The sequence below is a fragment of the Corvus moneduloides genome, chromosome 3 (genome assembly GCF_009650955.1).
Source record: "Corvus moneduloides isolate bCorMon1 chromosome 3, bCorMon1.pri, whole genome shotgun sequence".
Taxonomy (NCBI): Eukaryota; Metazoa; Chordata; class Aves; order Passeriformes; family Corvidae; genus Corvus; species Corvus moneduloides.
The window spans coordinates 116,812,144-116,834,794 of NC_045478.1; the positions used below are offsets into that span (position 1 = coordinate 116,812,144).

General features: G+C 46.5%; 1 protein-coding gene across 2 annotated transcripts in view; it reads right to left on the reverse strand.

The window, feature by feature from the left end:
- Window positions 1-22,199, reverse strand: part of SNAP25 (synaptosome associated protein 25) — a 62,258-nt gene extending 40,059 nt beyond the window's left edge. For both annotated transcript variants that reach the window (XM_032103690.1, XM_032103691.1), the window contains exon 1: window positions 21,940-22,199. The gene's annotated coding sequence lies outside the window, so the exon portion shown is untranslated. The remainder of the gene's footprint in view (window positions 1-21,939) is intronic.
- Window positions 22,200-22,651: the final 452 nt, after the last annotated feature.

Consider the following 22,651-nt stretch of genomic DNA (forward strand, 5'->3'; position numbering starts at 1 on the left):
AGTCCAGACCCATTCCCAAAACCCTGCAGCGCTGCAAATGCTGTTCAGAGAAGGGAAAAGATCTGGCTGCTCCCTTCCCTAGGCACAACTGGAAGATTAAATGGGAAGATCCTTGGGTCATATCCACTGTTTGCTACTGGAGAATACTTGTATCAAAACCAATAAATTGAGAACAACCATGTAAGGTGGATACTTACAATTCACTTAGAGTTGTACAAGTCAAATATTGAAGGCATCTGACATTTCTAGGCTAAGTAACAAATTATATTAGCCACAGGAATGCATAATAGCAGCCCACGGATATGCCAAACTTATTCGCTTGTTTTCAAAGGCCACTGCTGCTTTCTGATTCACACCTACAACTAATTCCTGGCTGCTACTCATTTTCCAAGAATCAGTAATACAAACTGGAAGAAGGCTGATTTAGAAACCTCTCTTTCTTCAGAAGTCCATTTCAGCCTTCACAGGCTGATGAAAAAAACCCCAGCATGCTCCTCCAGTGAAGATTACCCAGACTTGCAGGCGAGGATTTAGCTGTACTAATACAAGAGCACAACTTCAATTCTTTTTTTTCTCCTTTCTTTTTTTGTTGACCAATCAATTCAGCAACAGGCTTGATAGTGCCTCAAGGGCATCGCTATCAACCACGTGATCAGCAGATTAACAGAGAGGCTGCAAAATCCTTTCCACTCAAACTGTTTTAACAGAGGATCAAAATCTTTCTCTTTGCATGGGGATTTTTATTTAGCTAGTTCTTTTTATTCAGTTTGCACATGTTTGTGAAGGAATTAAGGCCTGCAAGGGCATGCAAGATGGTCTGGTTTGGCTTTAACCTTTTCCTTTCTATTTGTGTTTGGGAGTAGAAAGTCTTCCAGTTCCTTATGGGAATGTTGTCCTTTCCCCGGCTCCTACACTTGCATTATTATTGCAAGTGAATCTCATCAACCCACAGATGCTGGCCCTGACAGGATGGAATTTAAAACACTTTGAAAGAGCTCCCCCTTTTCCCTGCTGTAGTTCTTGTTTTCATTAAGGGGGATGGATACGTTGAAACAGGCTGTGATACAATCTGCAGGGGAAAGGCTTGGGAAAGATGGGAGCTGGGTAAGTCCTGTGGGGTCACACAAGATTTACAGAGCTCTGCTGAACAATAAAACAACAGATTAAAATTGATCATGTAAATAAAATAAACAACAATTAACTGTTTATTGGCCTCAGCAGTCTGGCTCCTGGGAAGCAACTGTTTGCAACATAGAGGTACATGGGAGCTCCTGCTGAAATCCTTAAGATTCAATGCCCAGATCCCTGAGCTATGCAGGTACTGGTGGTGGCAAGAGGGTGCACACAAAATACCCTGAAACAGAGCAGAAAACCAGACTGCCTTATATCCATCTAAGACATAAAAGCACACCTGGAGCTGCAGAGATTGAGGATCAAATGTGAAGGTCCACACAAAGCATGGCCGAGAGGTTTCTTTGGCTCTAGTACGTGTTGAAACAAAACCGACCCCCTCACTCAGCTGCTGGATGATGAACCACAGCAGTGAGCTGGGACAAGAGCAATTCACAGACTAACAACAGAAACATCAAGAATAAACTCAGCAAAAAAAATTAATAGCTGACATTTGACAGCAAGCAAAGTCTGGTCACAAACAAGTCACAGAATTCAGCAAATAGAGGCTTTTCCCAGAACTGTGCCTGGATATTCCCACAGTCCTCCTGTCAATATCCTACAGCTCCAGACTTCAAGCTGGGGAGCAGAGTGTGTGCACACAGCTGAGGGCAAAGGGATTTTGCCTCACTGCCTGGGCAATGAAAGCTCTAATTCTATTTTCATTTAAATCCCTAAACCTTTTTCTACCTTTGCTGGGACCCACATGAGGTGACTTGGGGTCTTTAAGACCAGAGGCTTTATAAAAAGCCATGCCAAAATGAAGGAATAAGTTATTCCTTGCAGTGGATGAGCAGTGACAGTCAATTTGATTCTTCTAAACATTAAAACAGTGCTTGATTTGCATCAGAAAAACAGGATTTGCCTTCCAACGTCTCCACCTTCGGAAGACTCTCACTTATTTAGGCACATCTGCATTCATCCACCTGAGTGTAAATCCAGAGAGTTTCTGGGTATCAGCTGAGACAGGCTGTTTTTCCAGTCCTCTGTAGGAGAGCACAGCTTGTCCCAAGGACAAGGGACTCTCAGCAGTGCTGCCTCCAGAGCATCGCAGGGATGACTCACCCAGGCTGGGAGCAAGAGGCACCACGGCTCGCAGAGCTGCAGTGTGACAAGGACCGCAGGGCACAGCCCGCGGCGGCACCGAGCTGGGGCTGCACACTGAACACACCTGGCCCTGCACGGCCGGTGACACGGAGAAAATGTCTGAACAAGAGGGACGTCTTCCCAAAAGGTGTGTTCAGCTGTGGTAGGTGGCTTCTGGAGATGTCCCCAACAGGGAGTTAGGGGTTGGAATGCTGTGAAGCTTGTGAGATCAGGCATTAGCAAATACTCTACCCAACAAGGCGTTTTTACACTTTTACGTGGCCAAGCCATCAGTGTTCAAGGTGAGGTGTCTCAAGCAGATGGTGCACCCAAGGGTTTTGCTGCAGCTGTTCAGGGAACAGTAGATGTTTCTCTCCCCTGAGACCCACCAGTATAGAGCCATCTTTTCAGGTTTGGGTAGAAGTGCTCTGGTCTTTCAGTATGAGCCCAAATCCCTTTATTTTTTCAGCTGGCTTTAGTTTGGAGAGCTTTCTCATCACTTCTATCCCTCCTGCAAATGTATGAGGATTTTTCGAAATGGAAGCATTTTGAAGACAAGAACAATGCTTGCTAATGAAGTCATTTGTAAGTAAAATAAGTTCCAATCGAGAATATTGACGTGCTTTACTATATATTTATAAATACTACTCCTGTAAGTAAAGACAGCAGGATGGGGCATGAACTTCATTTGAATGTAATCCAATTTAAATCTAAAGCAATCATTGTTTGCTTGTGTATTTTATGTAATTTAAGTTCCTGAAGAACCCGTGGTTCTTCATTCTTGACCTAAGAATAATGTGGGAACAATTCTGTGTCTGATATAGAATTTGTTTTCTGTAAGCAACGCTGCCTAGTTCAGATATTTCAGACTGAACTGCTTTCACCATGCTGACAATATTTTTCAATAAGTGAATAAAGAGGGGGAAATAACTCCTTCCTTCATGAAGCCCCAGTGGCACATACAGCAGAAAATACATGTGGTGTAAGAGATCTTGGAGTGCAGCTGCTGTCTTCACACTTGACCCAAGGGTAGACTGAAGGCCACAGATTTAAATGAAGTTATCCTTGTAAGCTTTGAAAATTCATCTAAGGAGCAGATCTGGAGGACATATAGCCTAGACCCATCTGGTAGACTAAAAGCCCCTTGTTCCAGCAAATGAAAAAAACACCCATTGTTGAGGGAAAAGGGGAATATTTATGTCACTTACAATAGTTAATGGCTTAAGAGAGCTTTGTAACTGCACTTCAGCAGTTGTAAGCTCAGAGCCCTGTGACTGACAGCCAAACTGTTGTCCAAAAATTCCCCAGGCTTAGCCCAGATGCAACACACAACGGGCAAAGTCAGGCAGCACATCTGTGGCCGTGGCCCCTCGGGCTTGCTGCTCTTCTCGCTCATGTGCTGAAATACCAGTGCTGTAGTGAAAGGGCTGTGCTTCTAGGTGACCTTGAGCTGAAGAGAACAGGGGCAAGGGATTTATTTAAGGAGCCGGGGGGGGGGGGGGCGTGGTCTATTTTTAAAGAAAAATAATCCGTTTTGTGGGTTTATTACACTTTGGGCCTGGGTGGCTGCCAGAGAGAAAGGAGCACTCCCCTCCTCAGAGGGATGCTGTGAGCCCTCATGTTTTTGGCAGCACCTGCCTGTCCTCACTGGATTCTTCTGCTCCAACACAGTGGGATGCCTTTCCCCTTCCCACCCTCCCACACTGGTCGTAGCCAGACCCATAAATCCTCCTTTCCCAGGGTGTCCCCTCCTTGCAACATCCCCCGGTTCCTGCAAACCAGAGGGCACTGCAGTCTCTGCAGTGAGCCACTGCTGCAAGTGCTCCTCCCAAGCTTGCAGTGAAGATGCTGAGGAGGAGGTTTGCTGGGTGTTAAATTCAGGCAGGAGTGGAGCAGGGAGGGGGTGCTGCAGTATCCATTCTGCTGTTTGATGCACTGAAGCCTCTGCCTCGGGGATTTGCCGTCAGCTGCTGCAGCGTGCGCAGTCTGCTGCAGGATCCAGCGCTGAGCCCTGCAGAACCAGACCCTGGCACGGCTCCCTGGGTGAGGAGAGGGGTCAGCTTTGGCAACCTCGGGAGGAGGGAGAAGTGCAATTGTTGGCGAGGCTTTGTGCTCTGCCCCATGTTTGTTCAAATCCAGGAGAAGGGAGGCACGACAACAAACTGACAGTTTATTTATTTCCATCCCTTTTCCCTGTATTCCCCACTCCTCCCCATGAGGCTGCCTTGAATCCAGGTTAAGTAATTCAGGATAGCAGAGTCACAAAAAGACTAATTAATTCCTCAGGTTTTATTAGACATTAAGGGTAATCACTGTCTGAAGCTTCAGACAGGCCCTGGCTGAACACAAACCGTCATCAATGCCCAGAAGACAGCTGCCAGCAGTCTGGGAAGCAAATTTATCTCCCATCTGAATTTCAGGAACCCCAAAATACAGATCCTGATTTAAAACTTTGTCCTGGCATATGAAAATAACTGTAGCTGTAGCTGTAACTGGCAAATGTGGGAAATTAATTTTAGATTAATTCTGTATTTAAGAATAAAAAACCCACCAGCTTGTGAGGAAGGGCTCTGAATGCCTCTTTTGCCTGAACGCTGAAAAGCAGCGAAGTGCCTTGAGCTGGGTGAGCTAAACTAGTGCTGAGTTCATTGAGGGAAGGATTTAAAATCTGTCTTTTCTGAGGACTTGGCCTAAGAACCTGGAACAGGTCACTCTCTTTAATGAACTATAAAAATCCTTCTTCCCATCAGGCAAAGGTGAGAAAGAAAACTCTTGCAGAGTCTTTCTCAGGGGCATTAATCTCTCTTGTACTGAAGCAATGGAATCTTCCCTATGAACCCAGTGGTAGCAAAGGTTAGCTCATAAGGCTAATTTCAAAGTAGCTCATATTAACTAACTTGTCTGACTGCAGATATTTATTTGTAATGAAAAATCAATATTTATTCATATTTAAGAATCGTTCTTTGAAAGCAGAGCTTTCCCCTGCTGGTCAAGACCAAGTAGAAGAAATTGCTCTGCTACTGAAACGTGGCACTTCCTATTTTACATCCCAAAACAAGTCCACTCCATACAGGCACCTGTCTCCACAAAAATCTGTGCCATCTTCTTCTGGTGAATGTGTAAAATTCCCTGAGATGGAAAACAATAGATCAACCCATGAATCCTGTTAGAAGTCAATGAATATCAGGAGTGATCATCCAAATTTCTCCCAGTAGTTTTATGTGTCTGAGCCAGGCTAGTGAAACTTTTCATGATCCTAGTTCTTTGGCAAGCCTTGCTACTCCTCTGACTTGAAAAATGAACAAGAATTTAAAAATCTACCCCAAAGCTTAATGAGGCTATTTTATTTCCAGGACATTTCAAAAGGCCTTAAGCTAAGCACTAATGCAAGCTCACAAATAATACAGGTGCCACAAATGCAACATTTTATGGCATAGATATGGAAAATGGAATAGAACCCACATATCTTCACCTCGTCGTGTCTCAGTGCAACAATAAAATTCATCTGAAAGCTTGTTCCTAGAATTAATAAACATGTTGAACTGCAGCGCTGGGAGCATTAGGTCAGGAGCAAATTAATGTCATCGAGGCAGTGAAACCTGACTAGGTAAGGCATGTGCCACACTTGGGCTGCTGAGAAGGCTCCTTCCTTCCACTGCTGATTAACTCTTGCCCTTGGTTAGCAGAGGCAGCAATGGTGAGATGTGAAGATGGCCTGTCAGAACAGCCTGGCTCCTGAAATCATTAACAGAACCTTTATGGGTCTCTGCCCAAGAAATTACCAAACTCAAAAATCCAAAACCAGTGTTGTGTTGCTTATCCCCATTTAAGAAGAGAAATGATGAGTTGTTAGGTGCACTCTCCCTTTCCTTGCCTTCCCACCACTGGGATTTGCCTGCTCCTCTGGACATGAAGACCATAACCACTGAGGAGCAGAGGGAGTCACACACTAAAGGTCTGTGGGCAAAGCACCGGAGGTTCATGGCATCAACAACTGCTCACAGAGACCCAGGAATGAGAGGGGACACTTCTTCTCTGCCCCTCAGTGGTCATCCACCCCCAGAGTAAGGGCAACCGCTAAACATGACCCAATCAAAAGTTAGACAGAAGGTGATCACAGAATATGAACCTTCCAGATATCCCCAGTCACCTCCCAGCAGGCGCCTTGGCAAACCTCCCAGGATAACAGGATAATAGGTAGCCTCAGGCCCTAGGTGGCCCTGTCCAAGGCCACTAAGGAACAGCAGCTCCTATCAGCTTGTTTTCTTTTAAGACACTCCAAGGCACACAAGCAGAAGAGTCACAGAATGTGTGCAAAGCCAGGGAAAGGAGAATGGTGTTCAGCTTTTCCAGCTGTTCTGGGGGGAATTTTGTAGAGACTGAGACTTGGGAAGGTGCCCAGAAGGTACCATAAGGGATCCAATGCATGTGTATGCTGTGAGACAAATACAGAATTCAGTAGGACACCAGTATTAAAATATTATTTCTCCAGCCATTTGTTGATTTAAAAGAGCTCCTTCTTTCTGATCCATGGCACAGCACCTGCTATTCCAAACAATATAAATTTCAAGGCCATATATTTTGTTTAATGCTATTTCCAGAAGAGACAGGAGCCTGCATTACAGGCTGCCAGCCACAGCTACCATATTATCCTAGACATCTGATGCAACATCTCCAGAAATGAATGGGCCATGAGAAGCCCAAATCACTCTTCACCTGCTTCATCTCATCCAAAAATGAGACATAAACATTTCCCACTTCCATTACATTTCTGTCGCTAAAGTTATGAGGCTGCGAAGGCTTTTTTAGCATCTTCAAAGCACAAACAAAAAAACTTTGTCCCCTTCTCTCCCCAGTTCTGATTGTATGTCAGTATTTCTTGGCTCTGAAGTCTATAATCAGTGTAAGTGTGTTAGGGGGTTTGGGACTAAACAATAGAACAAATGTCATTCATCAGCAGAGACTCTTTGGCAGGAGCTGAATGAGGCTCGTGCCAGACACAGAGACTGACACAAGTAAGCAAAGAAACAGTAAAAAGTTTCCCATTTCATTAGAAATGTGCAATATACAGATTTTATAAACTAATCAAATAATGATCAAAACGCTTACTAAGAAGATTAAAACCCTTCATTTCTTACGTAAATGGAAGCTTTGCAGAAAATGAAAAAAATGCGTAAGTATTCATTTCTAAAAATTACTGTCATCTTTTTCAAAGCTTTGACAGAAATGATTCCTTTTCTTTCCTCCAGCAAATCAAAGTTCTGTTCTCACTGCCTGGGGATCTGACTACCTTGTCACACATTCTGCACACACACTTAGTCAGCCAGCTACTAGAACAGAGGCAATAGGTTATCTTACTTCTGGAGGGAAGGACTGTTCTCTCAAGAATTGGAATAGGTACAAAATGCATAACATTTCTAATCTAAAATACTGAATTTCCCCCAATATTTTGCATTTTGAGCTTTCACGTTTTACCATATAATTGAAATGTCCTCATGTGAGAAATACTGATTAACTTAAGCAGTAATGGAGACATTTATCCAGAGTGAGGTTGTTGAATTCTGAAACAAATTCATTTCAACAGCATTGATTCAACAGTATTTCCATATTCTTTGCTGGTCTGATTTATTAAACAAACAATAATCTCTCAGTGACCCATATTTCACAACCATACCAGGACATCATTCAACAGGACACTACAACAGAACAGATGAATAAACTTTACTGGTAGTTTAGTCAAAAACTTAATTAATCACAAACAATAATATTTGTGTTTACCAGAACAAATATTTACCTTTTTACATATGCAAAACTGGCGATACTGGCTTTCACAGTGACAACAAATATTTGCAGCTCTTTTCGTCAATGTCTCTTTTTTTATTGAGTACTAAAGAACTTCCTCCTTTAACAACTGACTTCCTTAGTTCATTGTTAATCTCCATAAAGTTAATTCTTCACATGGCTTTACAATGTGCTTCCTGTAAAAATGGCACTTGTCCTTTGCTTTTTTATGGGTTCTAGGCAGAAAACTTCAAGAAAACTCAGAGATGTTTGCAGTAATGGCCAACTAAGCTGTCATCTGACCTAGAAATGGAACTTCTTGAATCACAAGCACAAGCGAGTGGCTTAATTTCCTATGACATCTGCAGTTACATCTGGACATCTCCCTTTGGTCCATCTGTATTTGGCAGTCCTGCAGCGTGTATCATTTGCCCAAAGAATGCCAGATTGCTGCAGACCCTCACAAGTCCACATGCATTCGTCTTCCTTTGAAGACAGACAGGTCCTGGCAGTTCTGTTAAAAATTTTTAAATAATCACATGTCTCTATCTCAGCTCAAAATAATCCACTCTTGGCTTGAGATGGACATTTCTTCTGATCCCCTGCATCTTGTTTGCTATGTCCCATCTCAGAGTGACCACGAGTTTGTGAAAATGAGACTGTCACCCAGTCAACAAAAACCTCTTAACACTGGTTCAGAACCAGTTTGATGTCTTTTCCCCGTATTCCAACATATGTTAGCACAGAAAGGGATTTTCTGAAATTCAGGTCAAATGTTCTTGTTTCAGCGTTCCCAGGAACTTGCTTAGAATTTTCCCTGTATAATACTTTATTAGCCTTCCTGCAATAACTATTTGTTCCTCTGTGTTACTCGTGGCAGGCCTGAACAGCCTGTCATCTTCCTTTAGGATGACTTTTAACAATCCTAAAGCATCTACGAGGAACATTTTAATCCAGACAAGCTAAATCACTGTCCTAGATATTCTTCTTTGCTCAGTGTGATTCTCTGAGGGCTGCATCTCTTGTGCCTGTTGCTGTGACAGTTGCTATTTCTGCAGAGGTGAACGTGATAGCTCAGCTGGGGAACTGGGACCAGCGTACATCCAGGTGCAATTCTGCATTTTAATAGCCTCAAAACAAAGTTATTTCACATGCCTCTTTAAGATTTCTGTCAAAAAATCTTGTGGATAAAATTACAGGAACAAATACTTGCCAAAACATCATTTTTTGGAAATACTTAATTAGGAATATTCATAGGGAGCAAATTCTGGATTTGAAACAAGCTTTTCACTGTTCCCACACCTTCCCACATCTGCAGCCCTTGCACACTCAGAAAGGGAGCAGGAAGCCCTTGGGACAAAATGGAAGGAATGCAGTACAGGTAAAGCCTCGAATGTGTGCAGTGAGCAGTCTGAAGATCCAGAGATTATTTTCTGAAAAAAGACTCATCAAATCATTTCAGATGAAGAGGAAGCCAAGGAAAATCAAAATTCATGGTGAGCATTCCCAGAACACAGAAAATGATGGGGATTTCACTCTATAATTAGTTTGCTGCAAATTGCTCTCTGGTTTCTTCAAGTGCGTCATACCTTGAGCGTATCTCAGCCACGTGATTACTGAGGTGCTGATGAGCCACTTTTCTCAGCCTTGCCTCTGTTTTGGACTTAAAGAACTGATTCAGTAGAGGTGAGTCAGTTCTCTGCCGTGCTGGAGAGAGGACCTGACCACGTTCTCCTTTAGACAGATGGTGACTCACAGCAAAATTCCTATTATGCTCAACTGATTCAGGGTTTTCTAGAATACAGTACATTCCTGCCTTGTACAAACCACAGTATGTTTGTATATATGGAACTTTCTGCCGAGTTTCTCAGTCAGAATTAAGTCGCTATTAGCTCTGAGATTCGGGGAGGGGTGGTGCTGTTGGTTTTTGTGGGGGGTAAAAGAGCACAGCTGCAGCCCTGTTTTCTTGGGGCACATGAAGAATGGTGTTCAAGGCTTGCTGAGCCTCTGTTCTGCCCTGTGTGCTCCAGTTGCACACTGCACATCCCTTGGAAAGGAGGAGCAGGTCCACAGCCTGTCCTCTGTGTAATGCAGCTATGCATTATTGAAGTTTTTGAACTCCAGACATTTGCTTTGGGAATAGGCTCCTTTGTTACTGTATCCAGAGAGTTAAAAAGGGCTTAATTATGGCCAAACAGACCTTCCTCTTCCACTGAAATGTTTTGAGAAATACCTGTATTAAAGAGCTGCTCTCTTAGTGTAAGAACTGCCATTCTTTCAGGAGCAACACCCTTAAACCTGGAGTATTCCTGACAAAGCTCCCTGTTGCTCTGGAAGCTGACCCAGTTAATGCTGTCCCAGCTCAGCAGCCTGTGATGGGTTGGCCCTGGCTGGATGCCAGGTGCCCACCGAAGCCTCAGCTGGACAGGGGAGAGAAAATGTAACAAAAGGCTTGTGAGTCAAGATAAGGATGGGGAGGTCACACAGCAATTTCTCTCGTGGGCAAAACAGACCCAAATTAGGGAAAGGTATGGAATTTATTACCAATCAAATCAGAGTAGGACAATGAGAAATAAACCCAAATCTTAGAACACTTTCCCCCCACCTCTCCCTCCTTCCTGACCTCAACTTTACTCCCGATTGTCTACCTCCTCCCACCAGAAGGGAATGGGGACTGCAGTCAGTTCATCACACGTTGACTCTGCTGCTCCTTCCTCCTCAGGGGGAGAATCCTCACACTCCTACCCTGCTCCAGCATGGAGTCCCTCCAGCAGGAGACAGTCCTGCAATAAATTCTGCAACTGGGTCCTTCCTATGGGCTGCAGTTCTTCATGAACTACTTCAGCACAGGCCCTTTCCACAAGGTCCAGTCCTTCAGGAACAGGCTGCTCCAGCGTGGGTCCATTCCCTGGGGTGCAATCCTTCAGGAACAGGCTGCTCCAGCGTGGGTCCATTCCATGGGATGCAATCCTTCAGGAACAGGTTGCTCCAGCGTGAGTCCATTCCATGGGATGCAATCCTTCAGGAACAGGCTGCTCCAGCGTGAGTCCATTCCATGGGATGCAATCCTTCAGGAACAGGCTGCTCCAGCGTGGGTCCATTCCATGGGATGCAATCCTTCAGGAACAGGCTGCTCCAGCGTGGGTCCATTCCATGGGATGCAATCCTTCAGGAACAGGCTGCTCCAGCGTGAGTCCATTCCATGGGATGCAATCCTTCAGGAACAGGCTGCTCCAGTGTGGGTCCATTCCATGGGATGCAATCCTTCAGGAACAGGCTGCTCCAGCATGGGTCCCCCACAGGATCACAAGTCCTGCCAGCAAACCTGCTCCAGCGTGGGTCCCCCACAGGATCACAAGTCCTGCCAGCAAACCTGCTCCAGCGTGGGATCCTCTCTTCCTGGTCCACAGGTCCTGCCAGGAGCCTGCTCCAGTGTGAGCTTCCCATGAGGTCACAGCCCTCATGGGAAGCATCCCCCTGCTCTGGCATGGGTCTGCTCCACAGGCTACAGGTGGATCTCTGCTCCCCTGTGGACCTCCATGGGCTGCAGGGCCACAGCTGGCTCACCATGGGCTGCACCACAGGCTGTGGGGGAATCTCTGTTCCAGCACCTGGAGCACCTCCTCCCACTCCTTCACTGGCCTTAGTGTCTGCAGAGCTGTTCCTCCTACATTTTCTCACTTGTCTTTCTGGATGCAGTTGCTCTTGTGCAGGTTTTTTCCCAACTTCTTTAATCTGTTATGCCAGAGGCGCTGCCACCATCGCTCACAGGCTCAGCCTTGGCCAGCAGCGGGTCCATCTCGGAGCCAGCTGGCACTGGCTCCATTGAATCCAGGGGAAGTTTCTGGCAGCTTCTCACAGAATTTCCTCCTGATATCCCCCCCAAAACCTTGCCACGCAAAGCCAGTACACAGCCACACTGCCCTGACTGCTCTGGCGAGCTCCCTGTCTCCTGTGTGCCACCTCAGGAGACCAAGCTCCACCATACTCAATTGTAGCTCGTCCTGCTGGACAGCTTGTCCTGGGTAAAAGCAGTAAAATCATCATGATGAGACGTGATCTCCAAAGTGACCGTGGCTTTGTTCCCTTCTCCGCCTCGCTCTGGCCCATAAAAGCATTCATCTGAGCAACTGCTTACAAGCACAGGCACGACGTTCACAAATCCCACCTCGCAGCAGGATCTCATCACTTCTGATGATACCCTTTTTATAGTCTACCACTTTCATTCACTCACATGTCTTCAGCTGTGAGGCAGCAATTTAACCCCCCATCTGGCGCTATTAATTTGCACTGATAACTTCATGTCTCTTCTGAAACAGGCTTCTATTTCTAACACACTTGAAAAGAGGGCCTTTTTTAGGCTTTCTAGCAAAAGGAAAAATGTTTGGGCTCTGCCTTGTGATATCATAAACACTGGTTTGCTCTTATTGTCAATGTAAGTGCTGCAGAGCAAGTGCACATCTCCAACACTGCAGTGAGTGGGTAGCAGTCGTTATCCTTTTGCTCTGCTATTTGTCTCTGAGACACCAGCTACAGGGGACACTGCTCACAAATCCTGCCAGCCTGCTGTCTGTACATGCCTGTAAGACTGAGATTAGGAGTAAGGATGCACCTCTGCACCCCCTCTGCATTGTGAAATGCAAAGGTGGAACAGAAGGCTGTGGCTGCTGCAGGGATGCAGACTGGGAACCAGGAGTGAGTGTTTTATAACCTAACACTTCAGGACACCTTTAAAAGGACTCTATCAAAAACTTGAGGATTGGAATTTACTTTTTAAGTCTAGGGAATTGTCAATGGTGCGCTCATAGGGAAAGAACAGCAAGAAAGAGAATTAAGCAAAAAGCCCATCCTGTCCTTTCTCTTATTTTAGTCTGCTGGGTTTTGTCTTTTTTTTGGGGTTGGGTTGGTGTTTTGTTGGATTTTGTTCCATTCCCCTAGTTACTTCATTCTGGTTTTTATCCTCTTGTCCCCTTCCTCATCCTTATTGGTACAGTGGATCATTTTTTGGTTAAGATAAAATAACTCTTCTAAGCCCAGGAATTGGCCTACTGTGTTTGACAATACTGGAGAGCCTGGTTAAATTTTGAAAGGTCTCTGACCTTCCTACTGCGGGAAATTGATTGTTATGAGGAATAGATTCTGACTGCAGGCATGAATGGAAGAACTCTGGCTGGAGAACAGCTAAGTGTACAACACATTTCTTGGAAATGTCACCACAAAGACTGAATACAAAAAGAAGGTAAAGAAATTGAAATTTAAACAGCTTTGGAGTCTCTCATTCTGTGCTTGAACATCTAATTTCCAGCATCATGGAGTGTGCCCTGGCCTTTGGATCAGTGTCTTATCTCTTCACCTGCCAGGCTGGGGAGTCTTTTAAAAGTTTTGTGGGTAAACTTCTACATGCAAGTAAAGGCTTTCTGCAAGCAAGGGAAGGACAGAAATACGGGATCCTCACTGGGAAAGAATGGAGCTCTTAAGAATATGAACTCTAAAGAGGAAAGCAAACGTTACTCCATAAAGGAACAGGAGCAACCACTGGAAAATCACAGTATGGCAGCAGCAGAGCAGCTCATCAATCTAAATAGCAGTTTAATAACTTTGCAGATAAATGCTTGCATCTACAATAAAGAATTTATTGGATTTCACTGTTCAATTAAAAACCATATATTGTCGCATTCTTCACTGTGGGCAATTTTTGAAAGCAAAACTGGATAATTGTACTGCTGGAGAAGCAGTTAAGATGGAGAAGCACTGCAACCTGTGGGATGTCCTGTTTTATAGGGGGTTCAGTTCACTGATGGGTAACTTCTTCTGGCCTCCTACTCAACAACCCAGTCAAAGGAGAGGGAAGCACTGGGGTCCTTGTAGCTGAGAGAGAGTTAGCTCTTCATCTCCACCTGCACTGTGTTCCTGCCTTCCTACTCTTTCCCTGTTGTCCCTCTGTGATCTGGGTGGCCCATTGCCTGTAATGCCTTATCTGTCCATACCAGCACACTGAGCCCCTGTCCTGAATGGGGCTGAAAGGGGTCTTTCTCTGCATCTCCTTCTCTTTAGAGGGTGGTTTCCCCCAGGGCACTTGGGCAATATGATGAGAGCAGGAGCTGAGGCTGCAGAAGTTGACATAGGACTGGGAGGAGACCCCAAACTCCAAGAAACAGAAAGGCAGCACAGCTATTGAGGCCTCCAGAGGATGAGAGATGCTGCTCAGCTCTTCTGTCACATGCTACCCTCTATCAGCCTGCTTAATACTGTAACCCTAAGTGCCCTGGGCACTAATCTGGAAATTGGGGACCTTTTGTGTGACGTCAACAGCTCTTCTGCATTCTTATTTGCCAGCCTGTTAGAAGTGCACACCTGTTCTTGTTTACCAGGCTTAGAAAATGATCCTCAGAGCCTGCAAGTTGCTTCAGGAGCAGACTATTTTGTACTATTTAAAACAGTTAATTAAGAAAAAGGGAATGAGATGACACAATGATTTTAAAATGCCTTGCTAATATTGAAAATCTAAAGCCTGCAGATGGCCCTACTGTTGCATTACAAAGGAGGTCTAGAGCATTTTCAATTATACTTAGTGCATTCCTGGCGCCTCGAGGGGTTTTTCCACTGTCTCTTGACGTGCTCATCTCTAAAATGAACTAAACCGACAGCAAAGAACCATCCAGGCCTTTTTTCCCCCTCCTCTCTTTTCTTCTGTTAAATAAGAAAACCTCTTAGGAACATCAGACTTAAAGAGACTCGCTGCCTTATCAAGTCCAGTCTCTTGTGACCACCACCAGCCATGCCATATAATCCCCTTTGTGCACTCATGCAGCAGCATCTTGAACCCCTCTGCTGCTCTTAGTCTTTCTGCCTCTTGCTCCTGCCATTGGTACAATGAAAGACCTATATTTTCAGGAATTGCGAATTCCATATCCCAAGAACACGTTTTTAATGGCAGAAAAGCTGCAGGAAATCCTTCAGCAGGCTCTGCAACCAATACCTGTCTCCATACAGCTGAGCAAATAAAACACACGCTTCTCTGGGGAGAACTGGCTGTTGGAAGTCGGCAGTGAATTCCAGTTTACTTGGGTTCACATACCTTGGTTTGTTTCTAGAGGGCTTTTCACATCCTCGAGTATCACTTAGGTGAATGCTCTCTGGAAAAGCAAATGTTTGGCTGAAATACTCAAATATTCACAGAACATACCCAGGTTGTATATTCAGCTGGTTACTGGTTTGGAATTGGTGCTGCTGAAGGGATAGGGCTCAGTTCCGCTCTCCCCAGCAGCTCAGTGCAACTCTGGAGGAACACACAGCTCTGGCAAAGTCCTGGTCTTGTGTAATGCACGAGCAAATGCATGAATGTTTCATCCACCTTCTCGTCTGAGATCACTTTCTTCTCTCCCTATCATGAATGTAATAATCTGGATTTATATGGCACCTTCCAACCAAGCCTTTTACTAACCTGAAGGGAGCAATCATGGGTAACACCCTGTCAAATTCGACGTGAATGACAACCACCTTTGTTGGGAGAAGGGGTATCAATTTTAGGTCACCACCGCCAGGCAGTGGAAACTGCTATGCCCTAATATTCATAAAAATATCTTTTCAAAGGTACGGGATTCTTGTCCTTCATCTGAAGCTGAGGAATGCAAACTGGAAGTTATTTTAATCTGAGATTTTTCTTTTATGGATGGAGGCACTTGGCAAAGGTTACATTTATTTAATGTGTGATACTTGCACCTGAATCCAGATATTCCATGTGCAGCCCCAGTGTTTTAATCCCTAACCCCCAATATCTGAAGTTCAGATGTTACCAAACATCTCTATACCAATAAATTGCTAGAGCTTTCCTACTGTTTTCTGCAGGAACAAATTATCCCTACGAGATGCCTGTGCCTAATAAACAGGGAACAGAAATTTCTCTCCTAACGATGTCAGTCGCTGGCAGGGTCAGCGCTGCTGGGCACAGGCTGCCCTGAGCCCACAGAGGTTTGTGCCCACATGTGTGCACAGGATGCAAAGGCTTCAGGAGGCAGCAGCGCTGGGCTGGATCAAACAGCAATTCCCTGATGCCTGCAGAAACGCAAGCTTGGCTAAATCCCTCGGAGGTGAATGGTGAGGTGCCTAACGATGTGAATGGGACCAGACTGAACAAAAATATACCCGTGCAGGAAGGAAAAGGAAAACTTTAATTTGCATCTAAAGCATAGTGAAGCTAATTTTAGTACCTTTTACTTTAAAAAATGCTTAAATATGCATGGAAGACTTCTGTTCCTGTTTTAAAAAAGAATCAGTGAATGGTAACATTATTTTGACAGATGAGCTCTTCTGAAGAAGTATGCTTTTGTTTTGTGAAATTTTTTAGAGTAGCTGGAGGAAATATATTTACCTCTGTAAGACAGATCAAGGAACTGGCATCTGCACAGTTCCTCTGGGAGCTATAATTTTCAGGAGTGGGAAAACGAACCAAGGAGAGGTTGGCACATCTTCCAAATAACTGTTTTATACAAAAGGAAAAAAAAATTACTACTTCTTCTACGGCTGTGTTGCAATTCAGAAACAGAATTCCTCTCCTTTGGGTGGAGAGTAAGTATAACAAATAAATACATCATGACAAACACCAAGCTGTGAAGAGATCAGAGCTTTAGTTTTCAATCTAAACTTCTAGTCTCTTTCACAGACTAGTGATAGTGAAAATCTTTGAAGATTTGCTGGGATTTTTAACAAGGGAATCTGTTGGGATTTTTAGCAAGGGAATGCTACTGAGAAAATGTGGGAGATGGAAGAGATCAATGCAAAATTACAAATGTGCCCTACCAAGCACTCTGCAGTGCCCTGTATGTGCAGCTCCCTGATAATTGGTAGGTTATGAGTAAGAAATAGCAAACCTTGCATTAATTTTACAAATCACCTACATGAGGCATCCTTTTTTAATGTCTAGGATATCAGTTTTAGTTGTTAGCACTGCCATAGTTTATGATAACTCTCATTTTGCTCATGGACTCTACCAGTGAATGCTGGCACAATAACTTCATCATATCAAACGCACAAGGAAAACAATAATTATAGTGAAAACATGTAAAAACAGTTCCCCTCTTTCAGTTTTAGACACTTGTACAGTGAGACTTGACTTTGCCTTTGTTCTTCCGTGTTTCAACTCTACCAATACTATGTCTCAGACATTAAGAATATTGCCTTAAAAAACTTGATGAAAGAAGGATAATTTTTCTATGCATTTACTGGAATGCAGGAAAACTTCACAGTACTTCCCTGCTTGAAAGAAAAATGAATACCTGCTGCTAGGAATTTCCAACTTTTTCTGCACACAACTGTGCCTTTAGGAAAAGCTCAGCTGCGTCCTTGGTTTTACAGCATATACAAGTTCTGCTGGTGTTATGTACCAGCAGAGTGCAGCAGAACCCAACCTGAAACAGAGGCGTAATGTGCAGGATTCCTCCTCTGCTGCTTCATAACTGCTCCTTGTCATCATTTCTGAGGCAGCCTGGCTGTGTGAGCCTCAGCCATGAGGGTCTACAACAGTGAGACCAGGCCGGTAAAAAATAGGGATGGGATTTGGGAGGGCACCATTTAAAATGAGCTCTTTTTTTAGAAGAGCTGCTCCTTCAGCGAATAGACCCATTTCTGGTTTTAAACATAAACAAGGAGTGCCAGCTTGAAAGATTATTGGCCGGGAGAGTAGCAGAGCACTCAGTTATGCCACTTCACACCAACTGACAATGGGGTCCAGTAATAAGTTAAATCCCATCCAAAAAGTGAAATAGAGCACTGTTAGCTCTAAAGAAAAAAAAAATCTCTTAGACAGCCAGAGAGAGCACAGATTGGTCAGCACTAACATTCAGCTCTCAAAGGCCAGGAACAGCCATGATTAATTACTTAGTGTTTCCCTCTTCTCCTCCCTGTGCCTGTAGTAGAATTCAGCTTTCTCCAGTGGGTAAGATAAGCTACTGTGTCTCTCATTCTTTAAGAAAAAAGAGGAAAAGGTTTAATGCAATGATTACATCCTCTTTAGAATCACAGCATGCCAGTATATTTCAGAGGGGTCACGTACACAGCATTTGTTTCCCTTTCAAAAACCTAAACTGCTAAATATTCTTTTACAAGTCCCACAAAATGATGTACATGGAAGTATTTTCCTTGATTTCAACTGACTTTGGATTAGACTCACCGGAATAATCAAAATCAGAAGGCGACACTCATCACCCTTCGCATCTGGGTCCTCATGCCCCTAATGTGTTTCTTTCATCCTGATGATCTTTAGCAGGAATTAAAAGAGGATTGTAGCTGAGCATGAAGTGTGAGGAAATAGCAAGTGAACAAGATGAAAGATGCAAAAGTAAAGCCAAATTTCCTTCTAAAACAACAGGGCAAGTGGTTCAAACACTTCCTCTAGGCCATTCAGATCCACTTTTGGGTCTTGCAGTGTCAGCTTTGGGGCCATCACAAAGCAGGAAAGAACAATTTTGAACCTATGCAGTTGACTTGTCTTTGTGCTTGGTGGAAAGTCCTAGAAAATTTAGTGGGATGTGGGAGAGCATATTGAAAATCACGATCAGATAAGAGACAGATTTTGCTGGTGGGAGTTTGTATGTGTCTAAGTATTTGTGGAGGGAGTAACAAAGGGGTGACAGACAAGAACTAGGAATATAACTTGTGTGTTTTGGAGAAAGGGCTCGTTGCAATACAATGCAGCAAGCTGAATCTGCAAGGTCAGTAGGCGAGAAAGCCAGAGTTTATTGAAACTAAGGGAAAAGACATTGTTGGAGGCTCAAAAATAATAAGCTAAAAAAATAAAGGATTATTTGACAACTTATAGCCTTCACAAACTATATGCAGCATTCCCAGTAGATACACAAGCCCTATGCCTGCTCCCGAGTCCAGCTTCCTAGAGGTAATCATGATCTGCCTGGGAAGTGCATCCTGCAGCAGCTCTCCAGCAACACATTATTCTTGTCTGCCTCAGACTCTAAAGCTCTAAAATGCTGGAACAAGTCTGTTCTTACAGATTGCCTGGCACTGGCCCAGCCCAAAGGTGACTGCATTGGTAGCAGGGCATGAAACTCTACAGACAGAAAAATGCACTCTGCCCAATGAATGCTGCAAAGTCAGCCTGTATCTGTTGTGGGTTTACCCAGCTTAGAACCCTAGAAACCTCTTAAATGAGTGTGTGTGTGTGTGTATATAAATATGTACCCTCCTTATGTTGTAAAACATCATGACAGAGATTTGGAGAAAAAAAAATGCAAGAAAAAGAGTAATTGTGTGACAACAAGCCAAGGTAAATGGAAAACAGTTTGTGCTCTTTGTTCCTGAGAGAAGAAATCATTAGCAAAGTGAGCCCTACACCGTGCCATATACTTTCTATTTTTTCCTGAGGATTGCTACAAAAGCAACAGCTGTAGCATTGTGACACATAGACATAAAAATCGCTGAAGTTGTGTTCACACTGACAGGAAAAGTGTTTTGTTTCGTTACCTCGCTCAGTTAAAGCAGTGCAAGCACTAGGTAGACACCATGCTTTATCCGCCTTAGCACTTTAATCTTGCTATTTGTTGCCATACCTAAAGCATAGGGAGAAAAATGAAAAGCTTTCCCTTGACCTGAAAAGCAGCTCCCACCTCCAGTGCAATAAATCTGCGAAGTGAGCGGCATCTCATTAGATGTATTTTGAGGGTTCATACTGGCTGGATTCTGCTGTTCTTTCTTTCACTGCCCCCATGAGTTCAATGGACACACAGCCTGGTCCCAAGAGCTCCCAGAAATGCCACTCTCATTTTCTAGTTAGCTGTGGAAAGAAAATTCGGCTGCATTTATTTGGGGGTTGCTATCTAGCTGCATTTGGTTTTGTAACGTGCTGAGTTTCTGCAACTCCTCTTGACTTCAGAGGCAGCCTCAAGTTTTTGCTTTTGCCAATCAGGCCTGCCTGCATCTTTGGTCTGGTCACCTCTGTTATCTTTTTGGCACCCATCCTAGGAATCCAACTCTTCAGCGGTCACCTCCTGGCTGACCTGTTCTGCGCGACACAGCAGCAATGGAAAACCACTGCTGCTTTTTTCCTAGATTAGCTTCTTTGTAAGGATGTGCAGGGGGCTGGGGGGCTAGGAAAGAGTCACTTCCCCAGCCATACCCACCGGAGCACTCTTCTCCCCCATGGCTCCATCCCTTCCCTTGCCATTCCTAGGGCTGGCTGCCCCACATCACCCTTGTGCTGATCAATGGGGGAGTTGCTCCATGCCCAGAGCTAGGACGAGGTGGGGGTGTGGAACGGGCATGTCCTTGCGGGTGCTGCGTCCAGGGCTGGAAGCAAACAGGTCTGGGGTGTGGGGCTGCTCTGCCACCCCCGGGCACCGCCGCAGACCAGCCCCCCTCTCCCCCCGCTCCGTTTTCAGCTGGGAACGAAACCAGCAGCAATTATTCAAGCCAAGCACGTAAATCTGGCAGATCCCGCGGCTCCGGTTTGACGCAGCTACGCAGCGCAGTGTCTGGACACGCAGCCCAATCCCCCTTTCTCCCCTTGTTTATTCGCCCCGCAGAAAAAAAAAAGCAGCGAAGTTACCAACTTGGAGCCGCACCGAGGGGTTGGGGGAGTTGAGGTGCCGGGGAGCGGAAAGGACGGGCGGAGGGAACACCGCCGGCGTCGGGGGAGCCGGGGCCAGGAGCCGTGACGGGGCAGCCCGCGTTACATAAGGCGGCGGCTCCGCACCGCTCCGCAGCGCGGAGAGCGGGGCGGGGGGGCCGGCACGGACTCAGCCCCCGCCATGTCACGGCACAGCGGCGCTGGAGCCCGCGGCACGCAGTGCCCGGGGCGCCCGGGGGACAGCGGCGCCGGCGGGACGGACCGCGGCTTCGGGGAAGCCCCGGGGGCTGCCGGTGGTCCCTGCGGGCAGTGCCCGGCCCAGGGGGACCCCGCGGGCTGGGCGTTATGTAACCCCCCCGCCTTCCTTACAGAAACACCTCTCCAAGGAGAGGAACCATAGTGCCAAACGCCGATTAATTGCAGGAACTGATGTTATTTGCCTTTTTATGTTGTTTGTTTGTTCTTTGTTTTTAAATTTTATTTCTCCCTCTTCTCACTCTGAGCTGCACAACCACAACTGCTCTTGCCCGCGGTCCTGTCCTGGAATGAGGGAGCACCGCTGCTTGCCAGTCGGGAATCGCTTCCCAGTCCCGTGTCCGGGGGGCAGCCCCGGGGCGGGGGGCGCGGAGCCGCAGGGCGCTGCAGCACGGCCGCCTCCGCTGCCGCCGCGGGGGCACCGCGACGGCTCCCGCGGCCGCGGTGCTGAACATACACATACACACAGACACAGACATACAGACAGACACACGTACAGACACAGACACAGACACACGCGCAGAGACACCGCTCACCCCCCGGTCTCGGCGCGGGGCCCGGCGCTGTCCGCGGTGCTGAACACACACGCGGACGCACACAGACAGACAGACAGACACACGTCCCCTCCCCGTCCCGCTCGAGCCCGGCGCTGTCCGCGGTGCTGATGCTCCGCCGCAGCCCGGCGCGGTGCGGGCGCTGCAGTGCTCCGGGCGGCACAGCCCGGTCCGGCCCAGCAGCGCAGAGCGCCCGCAGACCCTTCTTCCCGCTCCGAGCTGGGAATGGCGCTGGTTCCCCTTCTCCTCCGACCCTCCCTTCTCCGCCGGCCTCCTGCCGCCCGCACGGCCGGGAGGCACAGCCCGGCTGCCTCCGCTGGCTCCAGCCGGCGATGAGGCTGGCGGCGAAATTACCCCATTCTCCCTGCCTTTCTCTGTCCCCGCAGCAGCCCAGAGGCTGGAGACAAAAAGCCGAACGGGTCCCACTTTAAATATATCCATTTTTCCATTTCATTTTCGTCAATACCGCCCCCTCCCCCTGCTCAGCCGGGGCCCGCGGTGGTCTCCCACCTTTACCTGGGCTGACGGAGCGCGGCGCGGCGGGGTCGGTGGGTCGGCGCCGCAGCTGGATGGGAGGCAAGGACAGGAGACTGCTGACCTCCGCGGGTCTCCTTCTTCAATGGATCGGGAGCCGTGCCCTCATCAAAGATGGCCGTCCGCTCCTACGTCAGCAGCTTTTAATAGCCCTCCCCGGCGGGGGGAGCGGGAGGGGGCAGAGCGGGCCGGGCGGGTTTGAGTCATCGCCGCCGCACCGCTCCCTCCGCCGGCTCCGCCGCCTCCCGCAGCCGCCCCGCCGCCGCCTCCCCGGGGCCGGGGTCGGGGCAGGGGGCTGAGGGCGGCTGCGGGCGAGCTGCCTGGGCAGGGGGGCAGGGGCCCTCCCGCAGCAGCGATTTCCTCCGCCAAAGGGGTGGTCCGAAGAGGGTATCCCTCTGAAGTCCCCGGTACTCCATATATGGCCAATCTACGTGGGCTTCTATTTTTATGTGTGAATTCTTCCTTCTCTCCCCTCTTTGTATTCTCAGAATATCCTGCCAGGGGTCTAGGTGTGTTAATCTGTTTATTCTCCCTCTCCTCCCTCCCCCCTCCTAAGTCGGAGGAGCCAAACACAAGGAAATCCATGGTTAAGGACGTGTGTTTTAACTCATCATTTGAGGGACAGGTTCAAAAATGAGAGAGAGAAATTAAAAACAATGCCTAGGCATGTATATGAACACACAGCACAGTGAGC